Source organism: Gorilla gorilla, chromosome 20 (assembly GCF_029281585.2).
Source record: "Gorilla gorilla gorilla isolate KB3781 chromosome 20, NHGRI_mGorGor1-v2.1_pri, whole genome shotgun sequence".
In the NCBI taxonomy this organism is placed as follows: Eukaryota; Metazoa; Chordata; class Mammalia; order Primates; family Hominidae; genus Gorilla; species Gorilla gorilla.
This window is the reverse complement of record NC_073244.2, coordinates 11,639,007-11,647,383: the sequence shown is the minus strand read 5'-3', so window position 1 is coordinate 11,647,383 and position 8,377 is coordinate 11,639,007.

The window sequence follows — 8,377 nt, the reverse complement described above, 5'->3', positions numbered from 1 at the left end:
ACAGTGAAACCCCGTCTCTACTAAAAATAAAAAAAATTAGCTGGGCATGGTGGCGGGCGCCTGTAGTCCCAGCTACTCAGGAGGCTAAGGTAGGAAAATGGTGCGAACCTGGGAGGCGGAGCTTGCAGTGAGCCGAGATCGCGCCACTGCACTCCAGGCTGGGCGACAGAGCGAGACTCCATCTCAAAAAAAAAAAAGAATGCCTGGACGTCAGGCACCTCGGACCATTTGCCCATGTTTCAACAAAAATCATCTAGGTCTTGTAAAGTGGAGAAATCAAAAGTGCCGTTTTCTGGCCATTTGGAACCGTTGTCGAGTTTGTATTGGGGCCTAGCAGTATTGCAGAATAAGGCAGTTAGGTTTTTAGGTCAGGTGTGAGTTGAACAGGTTTTAAGTTCTTGAGAACACAGGCTAAGGGAGAAGGGGGAATGGAGGGCGGAAGGTTGCCCATAGAAAGGTAGAGACACGGACAAGTGGGGCTGTGGGGGGTGAGCAGCCAAAGCAGGTGTCCCCGCAATTGACTTGCCACCAAGGGAATGTGGGTGAATGAGCGAGGCAGGCGTCCCCCGCGGTGATCAGACACCAATGGAATGTGGGTGAATGATCAGGGCAGGCGTCCCTGCAGTGATTAAACACCAAGGGAAGACCGTCTTTCCAAGTCCGTGACCAGCGCCGGAGTTTTGGGTTCACGGATAAAATGTGTCTCCTTTGTCTCTACTACAGAGGAAAAAGAACTGGAATTGGAAGGACAGGGAGATTGAAGCGTAGCGAGAGAGGCTGGAGAAGAGAGTGAAAAGACTGCTTACCCCATTTGAAATTGGTGAGATGTTCCTCGGGCTGGTTGGTCTGAGGACCTGAGGTTGCAGGTGGATCTCCTCACGGAGTGAGGGCGAGGACAGGAGACCGGTCTCCCAAAGGAGTCCTCCTGTCCTGGGTCTTCGGCACCAAATGTCACACTCGCCCGTGTGAAGAGAGTCTACCAAACAGGCTTTGTGTGAGCAATAAAGCTTTTTAATCACCTGGGTGCAGGTGGGCTGAGTCCAAAAAGAGAGTTAGCAAAGGGTGGTGGGATTATCATTAGTTCTTATAGGTTTGGGATAGGCAGTGGAGTTAGGAGCAATTTTTTGCGGGCAGGTGGTAGATCTTACAAAGTACATTCTCAAGGGTGAGGAGAATATTACAAAGTATCTTCTTAAGGGCTGGGGGGGGGAGAATATTCCAAAGTGCCTTCTTAAGGGCAGGGAGGAGGATATTACAAAGCACCTTCTCAAGGGTGACGAGGGTATATTGTACAAAGTATGTTCACAAGGGCGGGGGAATATCACAAAGTACATTATTGCAAGGGGGTGGTGTATTGTCACAAAGTCAATTGATCAGTTAGGGTGAGGCAGGAACAAATCACAATGGTGGAATGTCATCAGTTAAGGCAGGAACTGGCTATTTTCACTTTTTTTCTGGATCTTCAGTTGCTTCAGGCCATCTGGATGTACACGTGCAGGTCACAGGGGATATGATGGCTTAGCTTGGGCTCAGAGGCCTGAAGAATTGTTCCCTTACAAAAGTCATGTATTGTCTGATTCACCCACTTGCTCCCTGCACTCTCCCTGGGTCTGGTATGCAATAGGTGCATAAGCAATGTTTGTTGATTGACTGACTGAATGGGTGGGATGGTTAAAATTCTGCTCACTTCCCTCCCTTTACCATCTCCCGAGAAACCCATGGGGCCCCCGTGGGACCCACTTTGAGAATCAAAGCTTTAGACCAGCGTTTTCACTTTATGGATGGACCAGCTATGCACCCAAAGCCAGGTAGCCTTCAGGCTACAGATGGAGCCCGGGTCATGTCCTGGGCCTCCAAATTCCTGCACCCTTATCCAGTCTCACAGGCGAGATTAGGACACCCTGGAAACTGGCTTCCAGACAATATCCCTGCTGCAGGGGAGAACACCCTAGGTCACCTGGTGGCAGGTGTGTGTTGCAATGTACACGTACTTGTTCCTCCTCTTCTCTGTTCCCACTTCCTCCCCGCCCCAGGAAACCTGCCATGGCCTCCTGGTGAGCTGTCCTCATCCACTGCTCGCTGCCTCTCCAGGTAAGTTATCCCATTCTACCTTTTCCCCCCACCCAGAATGCCTGGGAGACCTCCCAGGAAAGGCCTCCTGGCTCCGTCCCTCCTCCCCTCGGCCCCCTTCCTATGGGCCCTGATTCATGATGTGGCTGGCACAAAATCCCGGTGGAGAGTCACCAAACTGTCCATGACCTGGAATGTGGCCAGCACCCCCTAGTCACAGGCAGGGGTCTTTCTGGTGTGGCATGCACCACCATTGGGGAGGACATGGAAGGTTCTGGGTGATTTGCCAAACCGGAAGGAAAGAGTGACGTTTGTCTCTCTCCCTGGCAGAGCTCTGGAGTGGAGTCCCCTCTGCACCCCAACCCCATCAACAGCCTCCCCCAACTCATCTTTTCTGGCCTTGGATTCTCTCTGGCCCTGCCCTGCCTGGGGTGGACTTAAGATGCATTTTTTTTTTCTTTTTCTTTGAGACAGAATCTTGCTCTGTTGCCCAGGCTGGAGTGCAGTGATGCAATCATGGCTCACTGCAGCCTCAAACTCCTGGGCTCGAGTGATCCTCCTGCCTCAGGCTCTGGAGTAGCTGGGACTACAGGTGTGTGCCACTTCACCCGGATACTTTTTAATTTTTTTCTTTTTTTTTTTGTAGAGATGGGGTCTCACTATGTTGCTCAGGCAGGACTTTTTTTTTTTTTTTGAGACAGAGTCTTGCTGTGTCGCCCAGGCTGGGGTACAGTGGCATGATCTTGGCTTATTGCAACCTCTGCCTCCCTCGTTCAAGCAATTCTTGTGCCTCAGCCTCCTGAGTAGCTGGGATTAAGGTGCCTGCCACCACATCTGGCTAATTTTTTATTTTTAGTAGAGACAGGATTTCACCATGTTGCCATTTCAGCATGTTGACCTCAGGTGACCTGCCCACCTCAGCCTCCCCAAGTACTGGCATTACAGCCATGAGCCATTGCACCCGGCCAATCAGGCAGGTCTTGAATTCCTGGGCTCAAGAGATCTGCCCACCTCACTCTCCGAAACTACTGGGATTACAGGCATGAGCCACCACGCCCAGCTATTTTTTTGTTTTTTGCGTCCTGATCTTTGTGATGTCTCAGCAGAGTAGCATTTTTTAATCTTTTTCTAGGAAAAAATATCTTGGGTTCAACTGGGGTGGGATCTCAGTCCTAATCGCGGTCTCACGTGTCCGTGTGAAGAGACCACCAAACAGGCTTTGTGTGAGCAACAAGGCTGTTTATTTCACCTGGGTGCAGGCAGGCTGAGTCCGAAAAAGGAGTCAGCAACGGTGGTGGGATTATCATTGTTCTTATAGGTTTTGGGATAGGCAGTGGAGTTAGGAGCAATGTTTTGCAGGCAGAGGGTGAATCTCATAAAGTACATTCTCAAGGGTGGGGAGAATTACAAAGAGCCTTCTTAAGGGTGGGGGGGGGAGATTACAAAGTACATTGATCAGTTAGGGTAGGGCAGAAACAAATCAATGGTGGAATGTCATCAGTTAAGGCTATTTTCACTTTTTTTGTGGATCTTCAGTTGCTTCAGACCATCTGGATGTATACGAGCAGGTCACTGGGGATATGATGGCTTAGCTTGGGCTCAGAGGCCTGACATTCCTGTCTTCTTATATTAATAAGAAAAATAAAATGAAATAGTGGTAAAGTGTTGGGGTGGCAAAAATTTTTTGGGGTGGTATGGAGAGATAATGGGCGATGTTTCTCAGGGCTGCTTCGAGCGGGATTAGGGGTCGGCGTGGGAACCTAGAGTGGGAGAGATTAAGCTGAAGGAAAATTTTGGGGTAAGGGGTGATATTGTGGGGTTGTTAGAAGGAGTGTTTGTCATATAGAATTATTGGTGATGGCCTGGATGAGGTTTTGTATGAACTGAGAAACTAAACAAAAGACACAAGGTCCAAATAAGAGAAGAAAAACAAGGATTAAACAACTAAGAGGCCAGATGCGGTGGCTCACGCCTGTAATCCCAGCACTTTGGGAGGCCGAGGTGGGCAGATCACGAGGTCAGGAGATCAAGACCATCCTGGCCAACACGGTGAAGCCCCGTCTCTACTAAAAATAGAAAAAATTAGCCAGGCGTGGTGGCGGGCACCTGTAGTCCCAGCTACTCAGGAGGCTGAGGCAGGAGAATGGCGTGAACCCGGGAGGTGGAGCTTGCAGTGAGCCGAGATCGCGCCACTGCACTCCAGCCTGGGTGACAGAGCGAGACTCCGTTTCAAAAAAAAACAAAAAACAAAAAACAAAAAACTAAGAATTGGGAGTACCCAGGACATCAAATTCCAGAGTGTGCAAGGGGTTCTGTGTAATTATTTGCTTGGTTGGTGAGTTTTTGGGAAAAGACCATTAGTCCGTTTTACCTTTCCTGAAGATTGAGAATGGTAAAGGATATGAAGTTTCCACTGAATACCAAGAGCCTGAGAAACTGCTTGGGTGATTTGACTAATAAAGGCCATTCTGTTATCAGACTCTATAGAGGTGGGAAGGCCAAACTGAGGAATTATGTCTGACAGAAGGGAAGAAGCGACCACGGTGGCCTTCTCAGATCCTGTGGGAAAGGCCTCTACCCATCCAGTGAAAGTGTCTACCCAGACCAAGAGGTATTTTAGTTTCCTGACTCGAGGCATGTGAGTAAAGTCAATTCGCCAGTCCTAGATGGGGGCAAATCCCCGAGCTTGATGTGTAGGGAAGGAAGGGAGGGGGCCTGAACAATCCCTGAGGAGTAGTAGAATAGCAGATGGAGCACTGAGAAGTGATTTCCTTAAGGATAGATTTCCATGATGGAAAGGAAATGAGAGGGCCGGGAGCGGTGGCTCACGCCTGTAATCCCAGCACTTTGGGAGGCTGAGGCGGGCAGATCACAAGGTCAGGAGATTGAGACCATCCTGGCTAACAGTGAAACCCCGTCTCTACTAAAAATTCAAAAAATTAGCCAGGCGTGGTGGCGAGCGCCTGTAGTCCCAGCTACTCGGGAGGCTGAGGCGGGAGAATGGTGTGAACCCGAGAGGCGGAGCTTGCAGTGAGCCGAGATCACGCCACTGCACTCCAGCCTGGGCAACAGAGCGAGACTCTGTGTCAAAAAAAAAAAAAAAAAGGGAAATGAGAGGTTCTAAGAGGTGGGCTAGCAGCTTGTAACCTACGTGGAAGAGGTTATGAAATGACGATAGAATAGAATGGGCCTGTGAGGCTGGAAGGAGATATTTTCCTTGGTCCAAGAACCATTTGCCTTGTGTGGGAAGAGACTGATAGGTGGAAGTTTTAGTGGGAGAGTAGGTGGGAGTGACTGATGAGAAGGAGAAAAACTTGCCATGAGGGACAGAAGTTGGAACGCTAGCTGCTTTTTTAGCTACCTTATCAGCATAAGCGTTGCCCTGAGTGATGGGATCTGATGCCTTTTGCTGGCTCTTGCAATGAATAACTCCAGCTTCCTTTGGAAGTAAAGTGGCCTAGAGAAGAGTTTTTATTAAAGAGGCATCAATGATGGAGGACCCTTGTGTAGTGAGGAAACCTCTTTCTGCTCATATAACAGCATGGTGGTGCAGGATATGGAAGGCATATTTAGAGTCAGTATAAATATTGACACGTAGTCCCTTTTGCAAGAGTGAGGGCTCAAGTTAAGGCAATGAGTTTGGCTTGCTGAGAGGTAGTGGAGGCGGGCAGAGTGGTAGCCTCAATGATAGATGTGGAAGATACTATAGCATAGCCTGCCTTTGTTGGTAAGTGGTGATTAGGCCTGGTGGAACTGCCATCAATAAACCAAGTGTTATCAGGGTGAGGAACACGAAAGAAGGAAATACGGGGAAATGGAGTGAATGTCAGGTGGATCAGAGAGATACAGTCATGTGGGTGGGGGCCAGCCTAAAACAGTAAGGTCAAGTTGTTTGGACAGAAAGGCTACAGGGCGCGGTCCCAGCTCTTGTGTAAGAATTTGGCCACACAGCCCTGTACTTTGGCTATGTGTAATGAAAAGGGTTGGGATGAGTTAGGGAGAGCCAGCATAGGGGCAGCTTCTAGGGCTGTTTTTAAGGAACGGAAAGAGGAGTGGCAAAAGGATTTAGGATCTATGGGGTCAGCTAGGTGTGCTTTTGTGAGTTTACATAATGGTTTAGTCAGGATGATAAAACTAGGTATCCAAAGGCAGAAGTACCTAACCATGCCTAGGAAGGAAAGGAGTTGTTGTTTTGTAGAAGGGGTTTTGGTTTGGGAGATTAGCCAGACATGATCAGCAGGGAGAGCACGTGTGTTTTCATGATGAATTATGCCGAGATAGGTAACAGATGAGGAAGAAATTTGGGCTTGACTGAAGTAATGGGGGCTGTCTGTGAAGCCTTGAGGCAGTACAGCCCAGGTAATTTGCTGAGCCTGATGGGTGTCAGGGTCAGTCCAAGTGAAAGCAAAGAGAGGCTGCAATAAAGGATGCAAAGGAATAGTAAAGAAAGCATGTTTGAGATCCAGAAGAGAATAATGGGTTATGGAGGGGTTGTGGAGGGAGGTATTGAGGATAGGAGAGTATATGGCTTTGGCACCACGGGGTGGATAGGCAAGACAATTTGGCTGATAAAGCGCAGATCCTGAACTAACCTATAAGACTTGTCCGGTTTTGGACAGGTAAAATGGGGGAATTGTAATGAGAGTGTATAGGCTTTAAAAGGCCATGCTGTAACAGGCGAGTGATAACAGGCTTTAATCCTTTTAAAGCATGCTGTGGGATGGGATATTGGCATTGAGCCGGGTAAGGGTGATTAGGTTTAAAGGGGTAGTAATGGGCATGTGATCAGTTGCCAGGGAGAGAGTAGAGGTGTCCCATACTTGTGGGTTAAGGTCAGGGGATACAAGAGGAGGATGTGAAGGAGGCTTTGAACTGGGGAAAAAGGCAGCAATGGGGTGTGGCTGTGCCTAGAAATGGTCAGGGAAGCAGATAATTTAGTTAAAATGCCTCAGCCTAATAAGGGAGCTGGGCAGGTGTGGATAACTAAAAAGGAGTGCATAAAAGAATATTGTCCAAGTTGGCACCAGAGTTGGGGAGTTTTAAGAGGTTTAGAAGCCTGGCCGTCAATACCCACAACAGTTATGGAGGCAAGGGAAACAGGCCCTTGAAAAGAAGGTAATGTGGAGTTGGTAGCCTCCGTATTGACTAAGAAGGGGACAGACTTACCCTCCACTGTAAGAGTTACCCAAAGCATCTGTGATGGTCCTGTAGGCTTCCAAGGTGATAGGGCAGTGTCAGTCTTCAGCCACTAAGCCGAGAAGATCTGGGAAGGAGTCAGTCAGACAGCCTTGGGCCAGAGTTCCAGAGGCTCTGAGAGTGGCTGCCAGGTGAGTTGAACAGTCTGATTTTCATTGGGGGTCCTGCACAGATGGGACATGGCTTAGGAGGAATCCCGGGCTGCGGGCATTCCTTGGCCCGGTGGCCAGATTTCCAAAACTTGTAGCAAGCTCCTGGGGGAGGAGGTTCTGGAGGAACCCCTGGCAGCTGCGGTTCAGGCGTTTGGAGTTCTTGTGTTCTGGAGATGTGGCTGGGGTTTGTCTCACGGTGGAGGCAAGGAATTGCAACTCAGAAATACATTGCTACGTGGCTGCCTCTACTCTTATTATTGTACACCTTGAAGGCAAGGTTAATTAAGTCCTGTTGTGGGGTATGAGGGCTGGAATTTAATTTTTGGAGCTTTATTTAATGTCAGGAGCAGATTGGGTAATAAAATAAAATGCATATTGAGAATAAGACGGCATTCTGACCTTTCAGGGTCTAGGGCTGTAAAACATCTCAGGGTTGCTGCCAAATGGGCCATGAACTGGGCTGGGTTTTATATTTGATGAAAAAGAGCCTAAACGCTGACTAATCTGGGAGAGGTCGGATAAAGAAAAAGGAGCATTAACCTTGACTGTGCCTTTAGCTCCAGCCACCTCTTTAAGAGGAAACTGTTGGGCAGGTGGAGGAGGGCTAGTCGTGGAAAGAAACTGTAAGCTGGACTGGGTGTGAGGAGGGGAGGTAATAAAAGGATTATAGGGTGGAGGAGCAGAGGCTGAGGAAGAATTGGGACCTAGCTCGGCCTGGTGAGGAGCAGCCTGGGAAGGAGGGGAGAGGTCAGATGGGTTTGTAGAAAAGGAAGATTCAAGACTCAGCAACGCTTGGGGTTGGAACTGAGGGGACAGGCAGGAGGGAAAGAAGGAAGATTTGGGATGAACTGCATTGGGAACAAAGACTAGGGAGGGACCGATGTATAAAAGAATGCCTGAACGTCAGTCACCTCAGACCATTTGCCCATTTTATGACAAGAATTATTTAGATCTTGTAG